Source organism: Candoia aspera, chromosome 1 (assembly GCF_035149785.1).
Source record: "Candoia aspera isolate rCanAsp1 chromosome 1, rCanAsp1.hap2, whole genome shotgun sequence".
NCBI lineage: Eukaryota > Metazoa > Chordata > Lepidosauria > Squamata > Boidae > Candoia > Candoia aspera.
Genome location: NC_086153.1, coordinates 253,205,282 through 253,221,217, shown reverse-complemented (window position 1 = coordinate 253,221,217; position 15,936 = coordinate 253,205,282). Strand labels below are relative to the sequence as shown.

At 41.0% G+C, this 15,936-nt stretch overlaps 1 protein-coding gene across 1 annotated transcript in view; it reads left to right on the top strand.

Moving 5' to 3' along the window:
* The first annotated feature begins 1,159 nt into the window (after window positions 1-1,159).
* Window positions 1,160-15,936, top strand: part of HIPK3 (homeodomain interacting protein kinase 3) — a 66,448-nt gene continuing 51,671 nt past the window's right edge. Inside the window, exon 1 of the mRNA XM_063289511.1 lies at window positions 1,160-1,278. The gene's annotated coding sequence lies outside the window, so the exon portion shown is untranslated. The remainder of the gene's footprint in view (window positions 1,279-15,936) is intronic.

Sequence of the window (15,936 nt, the reverse complement as noted above, 5' to 3'; positions counted from 1 at the left end):
TCCCTAGCATCAGCATCTTCTCCAGGGTGTCCTGTCTTCTCATTATGTGGCCAAAATATTTCAGTTTTGCCTTTAATATCATTCCCTCAAGTGAGCAGTCTGGCTTTATTTCCTGGAGGATGGACTGGTTTGATCTTCTTGCAGTCCAAGGCACTCTCACAATTTTCCTCCAACACCACAGTTCAAAAGCATCTATCTTCCTTCTCTCAGCCTTCCTTATGGTCCAGCTCTCACAGCCATATGCTACTAATATGCTTGTTACCGAGCACTTTTGGTCAGTTGGTCATCATGGCCTGAAATAGGGAGACTAAGGCTTCATTTTCATGTTGGTACTGTGTGCAAAGGAGAGGAAGTTCTAGTTGCAAAACCAACTGCTTATTAAAATTTAATTATTAAAAATGTTCCACAAGCAAATGAGAAACAGGCTACTTATAACAAGCAGATGGAAGTGAAACAGCGGTAGGGCTCTTTCAGAGATCCATTTGCAAATCCGGAGTGTAGCCATTATGTTGACTTGGCTTTTGGCTGCAATCCTAAATCCACTTAACGGCAGCAGGCTCTTTTGCTCGTCCTGCATGAAGGTCGGTCTCGAAGCTCTGAAACGAAGGGCATTTTCTTTCCTCTTCCCCCCTTGACATTCGGTGCCACCAGCTTATTGGGGTGTCCTGCTAGAGTCGTACAAGCGAGGGCAAAAGATACTCGCCCAGGGAAGGAGGCGGAATTGGGGTGGCGAAATCCAGCGAGGAGGCGGCCAGCAACCAGCCGAGGGCGCTACAGCTGCGGAAAAGGGCGGGTTGCTTGCGCTCGCCAGGAGATCCCCGCAGGCTGGAAACGGAACTGAGACTTGTCGGAGCGGCGTTGAGGAGGTTGCCTCAGCTTCACAGCCCCGGGAGCGGAGTGGGCGGCTCAGGGCTACGACGGAGGAGGCAGCTGCGCTCGTTCCCGCAGGCCCCGCCGCCAAAGAAGCGGGAACAGAACAGCCGCCGGAGTGGGCGGCGGCGGCAGCAGAGGAAGTGGCGGCGGCGGCGGCAGGCTGGATCCCTCCCCGGGAAGATGAGGCAGAGGCCCGGGGAGCTGAGCGGGCTGAGGTGGGGCGCTTTCCTCGCAGCCGCCAGGACAAGATGGCAGCGGCTGAGGAGGTGGCGGCAGCAGCAGAAGCAACAGCAGCCCGGGGTTGAGTCGGGCCTGGGAGGCGCCTCCTTGTAATAGCTCTCCGGACATGCCGAGGGCTGAGGCGGTGGCGGCTGCGGGGAATCCAGCGCTGCCTGATCTGTGAAGGTAAGAGGCGGGGAAGGGGAGCGAGCGAGCTAGCCTGCTTTTCTTCCCCAGGGGGCTGGAAGGGCGAAGCCCCTGGGTTTATCTTCTTCACCGCTAATCTTTGGGGTCGAAAGTGTGGGTTGGGCTGGGGTGGGGACGTGGCCGAAGCAATTCGCCTCCTGCCCTCAACTTCCTAGCTGTTTCTGGGGTTTCCACGCTTTGCTCCTTCTCCCGACCCAGCGCGCTCGGAATGAAGCTGCCCTGTAGGGGCGAGTTGGGTTGAGAAAAGTAGGAGATCAGGCTTGGTGTTTCCCAGAAGGAGGAGAGCAGAATCTGCCCCTAAGCAGGTGGGTCTGGAAGGAAAGCGAAGCCGGAGGAGGATTTTAGCCCGAAGCTTGATTGCTCGGATCTTCATAGCCGCTGCGGTTTAGTTTAGGAGAGAGATTAGAGCACGTACCCGGGTCCCAGCTGAGCTCTGTGTCTCGATTCGAGGAAGAGGGCTTGAGACGGTGCCTTTTAAATTCAATTGCAAATTTTCCACTCTTTCTGGTAGAATGGATCCTGAACAAGGGTGGCTTTTTACCACGGCTGGGCAAAGCACTACTAAAATCTCCCTCCCCCCTTTTTTATCATTAATTAGAGTGAAGTACAAACGGGCTTCCTTGCTGCCGGCGTATCTGAGAGCACCTAGTTTAGGTTATAAATAGTTCATTTCTCGCTTTGCTTCCGTTCTCGCTTTCTGTGCAGGTTTTTTTTTTACGCTTTGGGAACCAGAAATTTCCCTTTCGTGCGTGCGCCTGTCTCTGCCCCCGCCCTCACCCTTCCGTGCCCTTTTGCTAGATTAGTTTTACACTGGCCAAACAGGCTAATCTTTAGGATCGCTGTGTATGAAAGAAGAAATGTGACACGACTGCTCCCCTTGCAGCTTGTTAGAGCAGCAGGAAGGCGTGGCCGCAGTCTACTCTTGTTACAAGAAATTATTGCCTCTCTTCGGGACTCAGAGGTAACTAGCAACAATGGTTTGGGGAAAGTAATGACTATTTTCATGCCAAGGGGAACAGTCTAACTCAGAATGGTATGTGGAGTAATCACTTCATACTGGCAATCATTTAAAGCTAGTTGGGCTTTAGAGTTGATGTTAAGTTTAATATTACCGTAGTCCTTAATCGCGATCTTTTAAACGTTTAATTTGGAGATTGCCTTTTCCCTTATAAATCTTTTTCAACAAAACAAAACCCTGTGGGAATTATTTAGTATTTGGAGTCATAGGCTTTATTATAATACAGTTTGTTATTATAGTAATAGTTGGCTGCAAACATCAAATCTTATTTGTGTTGTGCTTTCATTTTTAGTAATTTTTATTAGGCAAGCATTTATTTTATGATTTTCTGTGTCAAAACGTGCTTGTAATATAGCAATTTTACTTTAAAGCAGTTTCCATCCTAGCTGATAACTTGTAACATTATTTTTAGGAAGAGTATTACACTGAGATAATTAAAATTCTTTTTCATCTAAAGATATACTTACCTGAATTTAATTTAGACAGTTTTTTGTGTTTGTTTTATATGCTAAACGTTGAGTTCTCCTGGCCAGCAATATTGGTGTCTTATTCGCATGTGCCTTGTGAAACCAGATACTTGGATATGCATGTAGCTAATTTTGTAAATGCACTTATATTAAGCTATGACTATGCACTAAGTGCTATATAAAGGGTACTTGAAATCATTGACTCTTTGTTCTGTGGTATTAACATCACATTTATTTTTAAAAAACAACAAATGAAGGACAGTAATCTTAGCTGTCTCACTTTGGTTTTTTGCTTTACTGGCTCTTTATATGACTTAGGTCGTCTGTTGGAAGGTTGTATTTGAGAGAGAAATTAAATCTTACTCTTTTTTTATATTCTCACCTTAGAAGGCAATTTACAAAACTGTGTTGCTCAGCTTCCTCCATCTATGGCAATTAGGAAACTGAATATAATTAAGGTTCACTACAATTCCCTAGAGTTGTTATGGTGGTTTTTGTATCATGCACATGTCAGTGCTAAGTTTTAAAAACTTGGAGACATTTTACAAGCGAATAATATTAGAGAAGAAATCAAGCTATGACATCACTATAGAATTACTAAGAGGCTAATTTTAATAAATATGTCATCAAGCAAATAGATTAAGTAGCATGTAATCAGGTCAGGGCTTTGTTTATTTATTCACTCACTTTGCTTGTGTGCCGCCTATTCCTGAAGGCTCTGCGTGGCTTATAAAGTCAACATATAGAAAAATTAAAATAATTTCAACTCCTCCAAATGCATATAAAAATGAAAAAAACAAAATTAAAAAACAAAATACAAACGCCATGTCCCTGTGAACTCCACCTGTAGTTACAACACCATCTCCTCCTATGCAAGACAGAACAGGTAGGTCTTTACAGTTTTCCTAAAGCCCATGAAAAATGCTGTGAATAACTTTTATGTTTGTGAATTAGTCTGATTCTTTATAAAGACAGAATTCTATGGGGGAAAATATTCCATTGGGTATTTATTACTTTTATATCTTGCCTTTGACATACTAAACTTTTGTAATATATGCATTTGTACATAATCTATATATTTATAGATAAATCTAGCTTTTGTGTTAGGTCATCAGTTATTTTAGCTATGGTTTGTTTAAACCATACAGTGGTCCACGTGTTGCATTAAACAATACAGTACTAATGAAACAGCTAGATGCACACAAAATGTCAAAGCAGTCTACATTATGCCTCAGGATGTTGGAAACTAGTTATAATCTGGAAGGTTTGTCTTAGCTTGATGTGTGAACCTGTTTGATTTAGGATAATTAAGAACGTAATCTTATCAGAAGTTCCATTGAGTTTAATAGAGCTTATTTCCAAGTAATGGGTAATTAACTAATTGCAGTTATACACTTTTTTCATGTTTAAAGCTTATCAAGGTAAGGAATTATTTCTAGAGCAAAACACGTGTACTTTTTATATTTTCAAGACTTTATGTCATGAAACGTATTCTCTAATACATTGTTAGCCATTAACATGCCACACCATTGTTGATACGTATGGAAAGTCTGAAACATTAATGCATATTAATACTTTTCAGATGCTGATAACATACACAAAAGTATGGAATACAACATGCTTACTTGGTGAGCATTTTGGCACAAAATAGATAGTAGCATGGATTTTAGGATAACTAAGTAATACATTATTTCATTTTACACTACTGCTTGTGCTTTAAAGGATGCACAAGCAAAACAAAGCCATGCATTCTTTATACTTTTTCAATTCTGAAGATTGTCCTAATACTTTAGTGGTGAAATTAACATGTTTTTTTGTAGAAGAGTTTGCATCTATTTATAGATGGCAATACCAAGTGAAAAGTTTATATCCAGTAGTTTCTTTACACCAGAAGGACTTTGAGATTATATACCTGATGAAATGATCAGCATGTTAGAGAAGTAAGGGCTGGCACTTAGTGGGGAAAAATAAAATTATAACATGCATCTTTTCTTTGTGATTTCTTAAAACCCTTCTCCTTGGAGGAGGAGAAAGGATGGGGAAGGCTGTATAATCCATTATTTTTAATTAAAATTCCCTTTTTCCTAGTGGCCATTTTATCAGTTAGTTTGAGGTTTGTGATTTAGGGACCTCTCATGCCTGTGATTTCACAAAGAACTTCATTTCTCAAAAATGTAGTTATTGACCAAGGACTCTAAATTATCTCTATTATCTAGCCTTTCACATCCAGGATATTACAGCTTGCTGAGATATTTATTACTTATAAAATCTTTGCAGACCAACATTGTAAACAAGGCAGCCAAATGTATAAGCCTGCTGGCCAGCCCATGCATATACTGTATACCAGAATTCCTCATTTATGCCTTGTTAAAGACATGTAACAGTGGAAATATGTTATATTCTTGTAGACATGAATTTACTTGTCAGGTTGACCCAAAACAGTTGTTATTTGCCATTAGTTAGAAAAGTATTGGCTTTGGCTTAGTGTGCTCTATGGATTCAACCAATTATGATTTATATTACAAAAAGCAATACAGAGAATATATTGATGCTATAGTCATTATGTGTGTTCTGTGTTGCTTTTTTAAATATAAACAAAATGTGCCTTTTCTTTTGCTCCGTGCTGTGGACATCTGCCTCCTGAGGTAAGGATGGCTCTTTCCTTATAGACATTTAGGAGGGAATCCAAGCAGTTCTGTTTTCGGTTTTTGGATCTTAATTTATGAGTCTTGCTGCTATTATATTTTTGCTGGCTGGATTTATGAATTCTATTCTTTTATTGTAATAGTTTTATTTTTTAAATTACTGTAAACTACCCAGAATAGCATGATTGGAGCAGCTTAGAAATCGTGTAAAATTAAAAACATCCTTTCCCAAGTATTGCTGTTATTTTCCAAGTAGTAGTTTGGCACTGTGGTTCTGGTTGATGTAATTTAAAATAGCATTAACTGGTTATGCTCAAGCATCACATGTTTAGTTTTGTAAATAATTGGTTTTCAGTACTGGGGGGGGTGTAGATTGGGTTTTAGAATTTTTATTTTTTATTGTAAATGCAGTTACTGTTTCTATGACAATTATATAATCTGTTTTAGATTTTATAGAGTAGTGTATTAAAAGCATAAACTTCTAATTTTTTTTGAATGAAATAGGGTATTATTTTTTGTTGGCAAAAGTTTACATAATTGTAATTGTATAATTTTTCCATAATCAAAATAGATTATAAAAGCAACTGCAGTAAGGGAATCGTATCTTGAATTGAACATGGAATATTTCCTAAATTTGTATTAGAACTGATATAGTAGAATATCACAGGCAAATGTTGTACAGACAGTTGGCTCTTTACCTTGGTTGTTGAGGTTCTTGAACATTGCAGTGATTGGTAGTCCTTTACAGTCAGGTCTGCCAAACTGAAATAAGAAGGTTTATGTCTTCATCATAATGAAACTTGCCAAATCAATTTTTAGTACAAAGCTGTCAAAAGGCTGAAGAGTGAATTGTTTGGGGTAGGGAAAATGTATCTTTGAGACACTGTCATATCAGCCTTGAGTCAGTAAGTAGTTAATGGGAGATACCTCTTTATTGTGGCTTGACGGCATTGTATCAGCATTTTATCAGTGTGTTGCTGTTGAAAACAGGCCTTTTGACAAAGGATCACATGTTAGCTGTAAATATCACATGTGTTTCAATGCTTTTACATAATGTTGCAGTTAATGTGGGATTATAGCTTGGCTCTGTTGTGCTGTTTTACCTGATCATCTTGATGTGTCCCTCCATCTTCAGAAGCACTATAAAATGCTGTCCTACTAGTAACAGTTTGTTCTGATTATTTAATCTACTTAATATGTGCCTTTGGGCAAGATAAAGTAGAAAAAAATAGGCTGATGTGTTCTCAACTGCTAGAAGTGTGGGTTCTGTGCCAAAGATGCAAATATGAAAGTTGCAATATGTTTCAAAGAAATCAAATATCCAATAGAAGAATGGCCAAAATTTTTTAAAAATAAATTTAAAAATTGGGTAATCCCAGAAGAAAGATTAGTATCTGAGCTGATTTGATTTAATCCTGAGCATATACTTTAATCTGTTGTATTATTAGTAGAATGTTGTGCATATGGCAGAGACATGCCTATCCTAGGTTATTTTTGTAAATCTACAAAAGATGTAGTTTTCTTATTTGCGTGAACAACTTCCTTCTGATTGTTGTCTTGCCCAATGTAGTAGACATTTTTTGTGTATGGGTTGGTGACATGTTCTTCTGCACGAATTGGTTGGAATTTATCTGCTTTAGCATGCCTTGAACTACTTTCCCTGAAGCAAAAGTGGAGGCATGAATAGCACGCCTAGACTGGAGTATGTTTCTGAAGAATCTTGTTTTTCTTACTCATCTGTAGAAAAAAAAATTGTTAACAAGTTACATCTTTTACTTCGCTATAAGTATGTCTTTTTAATGAATTAAGACAGGATGGGCAACCATCATGGAGTTGGGAGCATTAATTCTAACATTCTTGTGTTGGGGAGGTGAATGAGAGTGCCAGGGATCATAGAGATGATGCCATAATGTAGAAGCAAGACAGCCTATATTTTAAGAGATGTTTGAATGCTGGTTTAAGTTTTCTTTTACTTTGGTTATGCACATTTACAAATCTGAAGGCATGCATACAGTTTTTCCATGATTTTAAAGGGAAAATCAGTAAGAAATTATACCATCATTTGGTAATTTCAGTGACACATTACTGGAGTTTTAGGATACTGCAGAGGAAAAAAGTGAGCTGGGACCATGTCTGAATCATCCCTGGATTAAGTTTATTTACATAAACTTGGTTCTGAATATATTTTAACAGCCCAATAACAACTGTTGTCTACAAACTGTTAAGTTTGTCAGTGAATCTGCTGAGGATGCAATAAGCTGTGCTGGTTTGGCTGTTTTGTAGACAAGCTTTGCTTTTATTTAAGCATAGGCATACATATGCCAGAACATAGATCCTTTTTTTTTTGGCTGTATTTCCCAAAATCCTTCCTTGGGCTGGGGAGTTCTGTAAGAGCCAAACTAAGCATTATACAAGAAGCATATATAACAGTATCCAAAAAAGACAAAGCAGATGAGAAATGATGGAATTCAAAAAAATTGCAGGAGGACTACTTAACCCTTTTTTCTTCAGTTGTCTTTCCATTTAGAACTGTGCCCCCAAGTTTTCTTTATTTCTTTATTTTCCATAAAGGACAGGGAAATATTGAGCGGGAAAAGAGTTAAGCGACTTCTCAACTTGCACTATTTTCCTGCTTCTGCTGCTGGTCTGCTGTGGCTGCTTTTCCTTTAATTCCATCTGGGCACTCATGTAGACTCCGCTCCCATGTCATACCTAGCTAGGCCTTGGGAAGGGAAGGGAGGGGAAAAAGGTGCCTGGAAACGAAAACATAGCAACCTAGTTGTTGTATTGCCAATGTAGGTGGGATTTTTATTGAAAGTTGCCATGGCTACACTTAAATCAACATGGGTGGATCTGTAGCCATGATGATATGGTCTTGGCTTTTGCTGTCTAGGAATATTGCTGTTCCTGTTCTCCAGACTGCTTCCCTTTTCCCTCCATTTGAGACAGTGGGTGGGCATAAGATTGATTGATTTTCCCAGAGGGTAAGATTTGATCTTCAGAGGGGGAAAAATCTAACATTGGATTCTCCTTCCAACTTTTTGAGGGTGGCTCTTCTGATGTTAAACAGTGGACAAAACTAAAATGAGTGCTGTTGAAGATTAGGTGATATTGAGCACATCCACACATCTAGGTATTCTCCCCAAATTAGAGCTGTTCTAATTTTACTTCCTTTCATTACTTGTACAGTATTTATTTCCTCTCATTGCTCACAATAAGGAAGAAATTAAAGGGGGAAAAAAAACCTTTCTTAGGAAAAGGACAGAAAAAGGCAAACCTCTCTCTGTCGGTACTTGCATCTCTTGCTGACAGTTTACAGCCAGCAGGATGTGCTGTCTTTGGAGTGCCATGAATGAAAATGCATCTGTTGAAATGTATTATAATATATAGCTTCACCAACTTCCTATATGTACTGAAATCATGTGTTAAACTATATAGCAAATGGGGATCTGTTTTTAAGAGCAGTAAGATTGGCTGTGCGGTGACAAGGTAGTTGAACTCCCTGTTGTTCCGCTCCTTGCAACTTCTTCCTGCAACGCACACAGATTTATCCCAATTTAAGTTTATCTGGTATCAGAATTTGGCTGTAGAGAAGAATTCTTCAGCTGTTGGTAGGGAGAAGCTCTAGTATATTCTACTGCTGCTAGGCACTTTTCTTCTGTTCTCCCATTGCCTTAATAAGTGATTGAGGTAGTCTGGATTTAAACTTGGACATGCTGTTATCATGCATAGTTTGAGTTTGTGTATCAGTTTGCTTAGTTTCAATTGTGGCACCCCAAAGAGTTGCAAACCAAAGAATATGTATTTGAATTTGACTGGAAGAAAGAAATGTAAAAGAACAATTGTTAGGCAAAGATATTTTAGTGTAAAAGTATATTGTCTCTAAGGTTACCTTATACAGAGGTAGGCTGTTTATTTAGATCTCTCTTGTCAGCTCAGATAGTGGTAGCTCTCTACTATTTGAGACAAAAATTACTCTTCCCTAACTCTGAGATTTGAGATCTTTTACCTGGAGATGCCTTGGTTTAAAACGGATATCTTTTAAGTGTGCTCCTAAAAAAAAAAGGCCTGTTCCATTCCAAATACAAATTTGAATCGTCATGTATAATATGTGTTATTTTATGCAAAAGTGAACTGTACATTATATCATTGTTTTTGTTACTTTTGAGAGTCATCTGCCTTAGAAATTGAGATCTGCTTGTCCAACCTGCTACCCAGGGCAGGAATCCTCATGCCATTCCAGACAAATGTCTGTCCAATTTTTGCTTGAAAACTTCTAGTCGTGGAGCACCCCCAATTACAGGAGACAGGTTGCAGTACTGTTTAAAACAGTGGTTCATAAACTGGGGTTAATTATCCCCCAAGGGGGTTATTTGGACATATCCTGGGGGTAATGGAGCAATTTGTAATTGTTGGTGAGTCAAAAATTCAGTTTGGGATGGTCCCTGTCAAAACGCTTGCGTAAAACAACAGAGTTTTTTTTTTTAATGGGGGTAATGACATCATTTGAGATGGGGAGAAGGAGCAGTTGGGTGAAATAGTTTAAGAACCACTGGCTTAATAGCTCACACTGTTAGAAAATTTTTCCTTATTTCATGTTTGGATCTCTCTCTCTAAAGCTTGTACCCATTAGTTCTTGTCTTATCCTTGGGAGCTATGGAGAAAAATAATTTATTTTTAATTTAATTATTCATAACAGCTGAGGAAGTCTACAGTCTCTAAAGCAGCCAGGAAATGGGTTCCTTCACACACTTTGGGCCGCAGGCCTGAGCATGGAACCAGGTCTTTAGGGCCTTATGAAAGTCCAGCAGGGTCAGGGCCATCTCTGGAAGGAGAATGTTCCATAGGATGGGCACTGCGGCAGAAAAGACATGCCTTTTGGGCCCTGCCAATTGGCATTCCTTAGTCGACAGGACCCAAACCATGCCCCTCCTGCCTGAACAGATGGGATAGGTAGAAACAATTGGGGACAGATGATCCCTCAAGTAACCTGGTCCTAAGCCATGAAGGGCTTTAAAGGTGACAACCAGCACCTTGAGTTACACCTGGAAGCACACTGGCAATCAGTGCAACTCATGAAATAGTGATGTTACATGCGCTGAGTAACAGGTGCCATTTACTGCCCGTGCTGCTGCATTCTACACCCATTGAAGTTTCTGAATGCTCTTCAAGCATTCATATGTTGAGCGCATTGCAGAAGTCCAGACAGAAAGTCATGAGGGCATGACTGACAATGAGAATGGCCTCCTGGTCCAGGAACTACACCCTCTTATCTCTGATAGCCTTTCAGGTATTTAAAGACTGCTGTAATGTCTCCCCTTAGCATTTTCTTCTTTAGACTAAACTTACCAAGTTCCTTTAAATGTTCTTAATATAATTTAACCTCTAAGCCCCTAACCATCTTGGTCCCTCTTTGTAGAGAGCCACAGAAATGACCTTGGAGGAACTATGCAGAAATGGTTATAAAAACAAAGGTGTACTCTAAGCCTGGGATACAGAGAAGATGTGAGAAAGACTCTCAGGCTGGCTCCACTTTGATTCACTGGGGTATAAAAGAGAGAAAAGGGAAATTTTTCCCTGTAGCCTATATCAGTAAAATATAGTCCCAATCAAACTTGTGAAATCTGTTTCCTCACCTAGGCTACCTCAAAGGGCTGACATTCTTCTCTGCACTCCCTCTAGTTGCTCAGTGTCCTTGAATTCTGGCAATAAGAACTGGACACAGAATTTCAAGTGTCGCCTGACCAGTGTAGCATAGAATTGAATTAGAATTTTGGTCTCAATACTATACCTCTGTTGAAAACCAAGATCGCATTAGCTCTTTTGGCAGTTGTAGCACACTGCTGGCTGATGCTTAATCCGAGGTCTACCAGGATGCCCACATCCTTCTCACAAGTTGAGTTGAGTCAGATACCACCTATCTTGTACCTGTGCATCTGTTTTTCCTACCTAAGTGCAGAACCCTACATTGCTTGTCACTGAACTGCATTTCTTTGGATAAGGCCCAATGTTCAAGTCTATCGACATCCTTTTGAATTTTGAACCTGTCTTCTGAGGTGTTACAGTTCCCCCCCTTCCCCAGCATTTTGTTGTCTGCAAATTTGATGAACATTCCTTCTGTCCCCTCATCTCAGTCATTATGAAAATGTTAAAGAGCAGTGGGCCCAGGACAGAACCCTGAGGTGATGCAGTGCATAGCTCCCTCCATGTGGACATAGACGCATTAAAGACCATATGTTGGCTACAGTGGTTCAACCAACTGCAAATCCATCCGGAAGTGGGACCATCTATCCCTCATTGTTCCATTTTATCAAGAAGAAGGTTATGGTCAACTTCATCAAACACCTTACTGAAGTCTGAGTGAACTACAACAACATTCCCTTGGTCACTTTATTAAAAAAAAAAAAAGATTTGTCTGACAGAACTGTTTTTTAACAAATCCATCCTGGCTTCTAGTAATCTCTTTTTCCTTTCTGAGTCTTTCAAACTGACTGCTTGTTGATCTTTTCTAGGATACTCCCAGGTGCTGACGTCAGGATGACCAGTCTGGCTATCTGTGTCTGTTGCTTTTTTTCCTCCTGTTTTTAAAGACTGAAGAACAATGTTAGCTCTTCTTCAGTCTTCTGGCACTCCCCTTGTACTTCACGAGTTCTCAAAGATTATAGTCAGTGTTTCTGAGATCACTTCTGCCAGTTCCTTTAGCACTCTGGGATATATCCCTTCTGGACCCAGGACCTTAAATTTATTCAGAGCATTTAGGAGATCTCATACCATTTTGTCACCTATCTTGAGCTGCATTTCTATTCTACAACCCCCCTACCCCCGCCAACTCATAGTATAGCTTTGACAGGTTATATCACCTTTTCCTGTTATTTATTTTACTCAATTTATATGGCCACTTTTTCCTTTTGTGAAAAGACAGATGTAGAAAATAGAAATTAAGCAGTTTGGTCTCTTTCCTGTTGCCTGTCTCCAGCTTGCCAACTTCTCCAATCAGTGGACTAACTGCTTCCTCTTTCGCTTGTTCTGCACATACCAAAAGAATGGGTAGTCAAGTTTTGTTATTTCTGGCATTCATTTCTAGCCTCTGCTTATTCTGAGTGTTAGCTTTCTGATGCCATCCTTACAGATTCAGACTATTGTCTGATACTCTGCTTTTTTTTTTTTTGTGGTCTTTTTCCATGTTTTAAACTTGTCCATTTATTTCTCAGCTTATCAGCTTATCTTGATGCAGCCATCGTTTAATTGGGTGCCATTTTTCTTTCTTTTTGGAATTATTTGTGTTTGGGCCTTAATTATCTCATTTTTTCAGAATTTTCCTATTTTATTTATTTTATTTATTTATCAAATTTTGCCACTGCCCATCTCCCCCCAAAGGGGGGACTCTGGGTGGTTTACAACCAGGATAAAACATTAAAATACCATAAAAAATATAAATACAGAAATAATATTAAAGTAAATACAGTATGAAATCCAGATGACAATGCTAGTTGGAAAATTGCTCACATATGTTTAAGAGGCCATTTAGGGTGCTAACCATCTCCAGGAGTGATTACTCCCCTTCCTGCCCCGAGGTGGCAAAACCAAGGTTTTAGTTATTTACGAAAAGCCACAAGAGATGGAATCTGCCTTATCCCTGGGGGAAGAATGTTCCAAAGGGCGGATGCTACTGCAGAGAAGGTGCGCTTCCTGAACCCTGCCAGATGGAACTCTCTTACAGACGGGATCCGCAGCATGCCCTCTCTGCATGATTGGGTGGGACGGGTGGATGTAATGGGGGTGAGGTGGTCCCTCAGGTACCCTGGTTCCATACCATGTAGGACTTTAAAGGTAATAACCAACACCTTGAATTGCACCCAGAAGCAAACCAGCACCCAGTGCAGCTTGGGAAGCAGTGGTGTAATATGTGCTGATCTAGGGGCACCAATAATTGCTCATGCGGCTGCATTTTGGACCAGCTGTAGCTTCTGGATACTCTTCAAGGGTAGCCCCATGTAAAGTGCATTATAGTAGTCTGTATGGGAGATGACCAGGGCATGAGTGACTGTGCGAAGGGCCTCCTGGTCCAGGAAAGGGTGTAACTGGCGAACAACATGAGGTTGTGCAAAGGCCCTCCTGGCCACGACTGCCACCTGCTCTTTGAGCAGGAGTTGTGAGTCCAGTAGGACCCCCAAGTTCTGTACCAGGTCTGTCTGAGGCAGTGCAACCCCATCCAGAAACAAAGATATTAAATTCCCCTATACCGAGGAGCCCCCCACCCACAGCCACTCTGTCTTACCAGGGTTCGGCTGAAGCCTGTTGTTCCCCATCCAGACCCCCACAGCCTCCAGGCACCTGGAAAGGACGGTCACAGCATCACTTACTTCACCTGGGACGGAGATGTATAATTGAGTATCATCAGCATACTGATGATACCTTGTCCAGTGATGACAGATGATCTTACCCAGTGGTTTCATGTAGATGTTAAAAAGGAGCGGAAAGAGTGCTGAGCCCTGCGGCACCCCACAAAGGAGGGGCCGAGGGTAGGACCTCTCACTCCCTATCACCACCGATTGGGACCGGCTGAGGAGGAAGGAACCAGCGCAAGACTATGCCACCCACCCCCAACTCCCTGAGCCGCCCCAAAAGGATACAATGGTCGATGGTATCGAAAGCCGCTGAGAGGTCAAGAAGAGCAAGGATGGATGCACTGCCTCCATCCTGCTCCTGCCAGAGATCATCCATAAGTGTGACCAATGCCATTTCCATCCCATATCCAGGCCTGAAACCTGACTGAAAGGGGTCTAGATAATCCATTTCATCCAGAAGCCTCTGGAGCTGCAGTGCCACCACCTTCTCAACCACCTTCTCCAGAAAGGGGAGGTGGGAGACTGGATGAAAAATTTATTTATTATTATTATTTATTAAATTTATATCACCGCCCATCTCCCCCAATACAAAATGTCCAAAACAGTAGGGTCCAGCGATGGCTTTTTGAGGAGGGTGTGCACCAGCACCAGCGCCTCCTTAAAGGCTGTCGGAAACACCCCCTCTTTCAAGGATGTATTAACCATTGCCTAGACCCAACCACATGTCATCTCTCTGGCAGCTTTCACTAGCCAGGAGGAAGATGGATCTAGGTGACAGGTGGTGGTGTTTACAGCCTGGAGGGTCCTGTCCACTTCCTCGGGCCCAACAGGATCAAACTGCTCCCAGATAACAGGGTAAATCCATTCCCTCGGCATCTCCCCAGACTCTGCCTCATGCTTGGAGTCCAACTTAGAGCGGATCCGAGTGATTTTATCCTGTAGATGCTTGAAAAACTCCTCAGCACGGCCCTGAAGATAGGCCACCAAACCCCCCTTCCCCAGGAGGGATCATGTAACCTTAAACAGGGTCGCTGGGTGGCATTCTGTGGATGCAATAAGAGTGGAGAAATGCTGACGTTTTGCCGCTCTTACCGCCACAAGGTAGGCCTTAATAGCGGCTCTAGCTTGTGTTCGGTCGGGTGCGGTCTTTGTCTTCCTCCGGTGGTGCTCTAGGCGTCTCTTAATCCTCTTCAGAACCCTCAGCTACTCTGTAAACCACGGGGATCGTCGGGTTCGATGGGACAAGAGAGGCCACGCAGGCGCAATCCTATCCAAGGCCCCGGCCGCTTCCCTATTCCAGGCAGCAGCCAGGACCTCTGCTGGACCGTGCAGCAGATCCTTGGGTATGATCCCCAGCTCCCTCTGAAACCCTACCGGTCCATCAGTCGCTGGGTATGGACCAGTCGAATGGTCTGGTTTTCCTAACCCTTTTTTCCCCTTCAGGATTCCTAACTACTTTTCAGATGCTTTCTGCAAGGTGCTGTGTTATAACATTGGCTTCTGTATGTAGTTAAAACAATTGGGGAATTTTCCTTAATTTATCTTAAAAAAAGAAAAATTCGATGCCAGGGTTATTTTAAAAGGACCTAAGTCAAGTCGCTGGTATAGTAATTGCCTTTTGTTTGTATACCATATGTCTGAATTTAAAATACTCAATACAGTTTTCAAAAAACTCTACAGCATATTATAAAGTTAAAAAGACTAAAAACATAGCCTAAATAATCAAAGACCACTTTGCAAAAAAAAAAAAAAAAAAGCCAGATGACAGATGTAGAAAATGAGTTATATTGTGGAGAAATGGAAGATTTTTCCCTATTGTAATACTAAAATGTAGGGTTATGCAATGAAATTAATTACAGAAGGAAGTATTTCTTCCCACATCACATAATTAGCTTATGTAATTTGTTATGCTAGCCTTTGCTATATGAATTTAAATGAGATTAGGTTTTAAAACTTCATGGAGGATGTGATTTAGAAAAGTAGTGAACTAGGAAAATGCTTTTAAAGAGTTTCCCCCATTTTTTTGAGTTCCCTCCATTTTTCTCCTTTTCTTTCCCAGGTATTTATACCTGTAGCTAGATTTATTATTTGTAATAGCTTTATAAAATACCTGTTAGATGTAGTATACTTCCAAATACTAGTTTCTGTAGGTATCATAC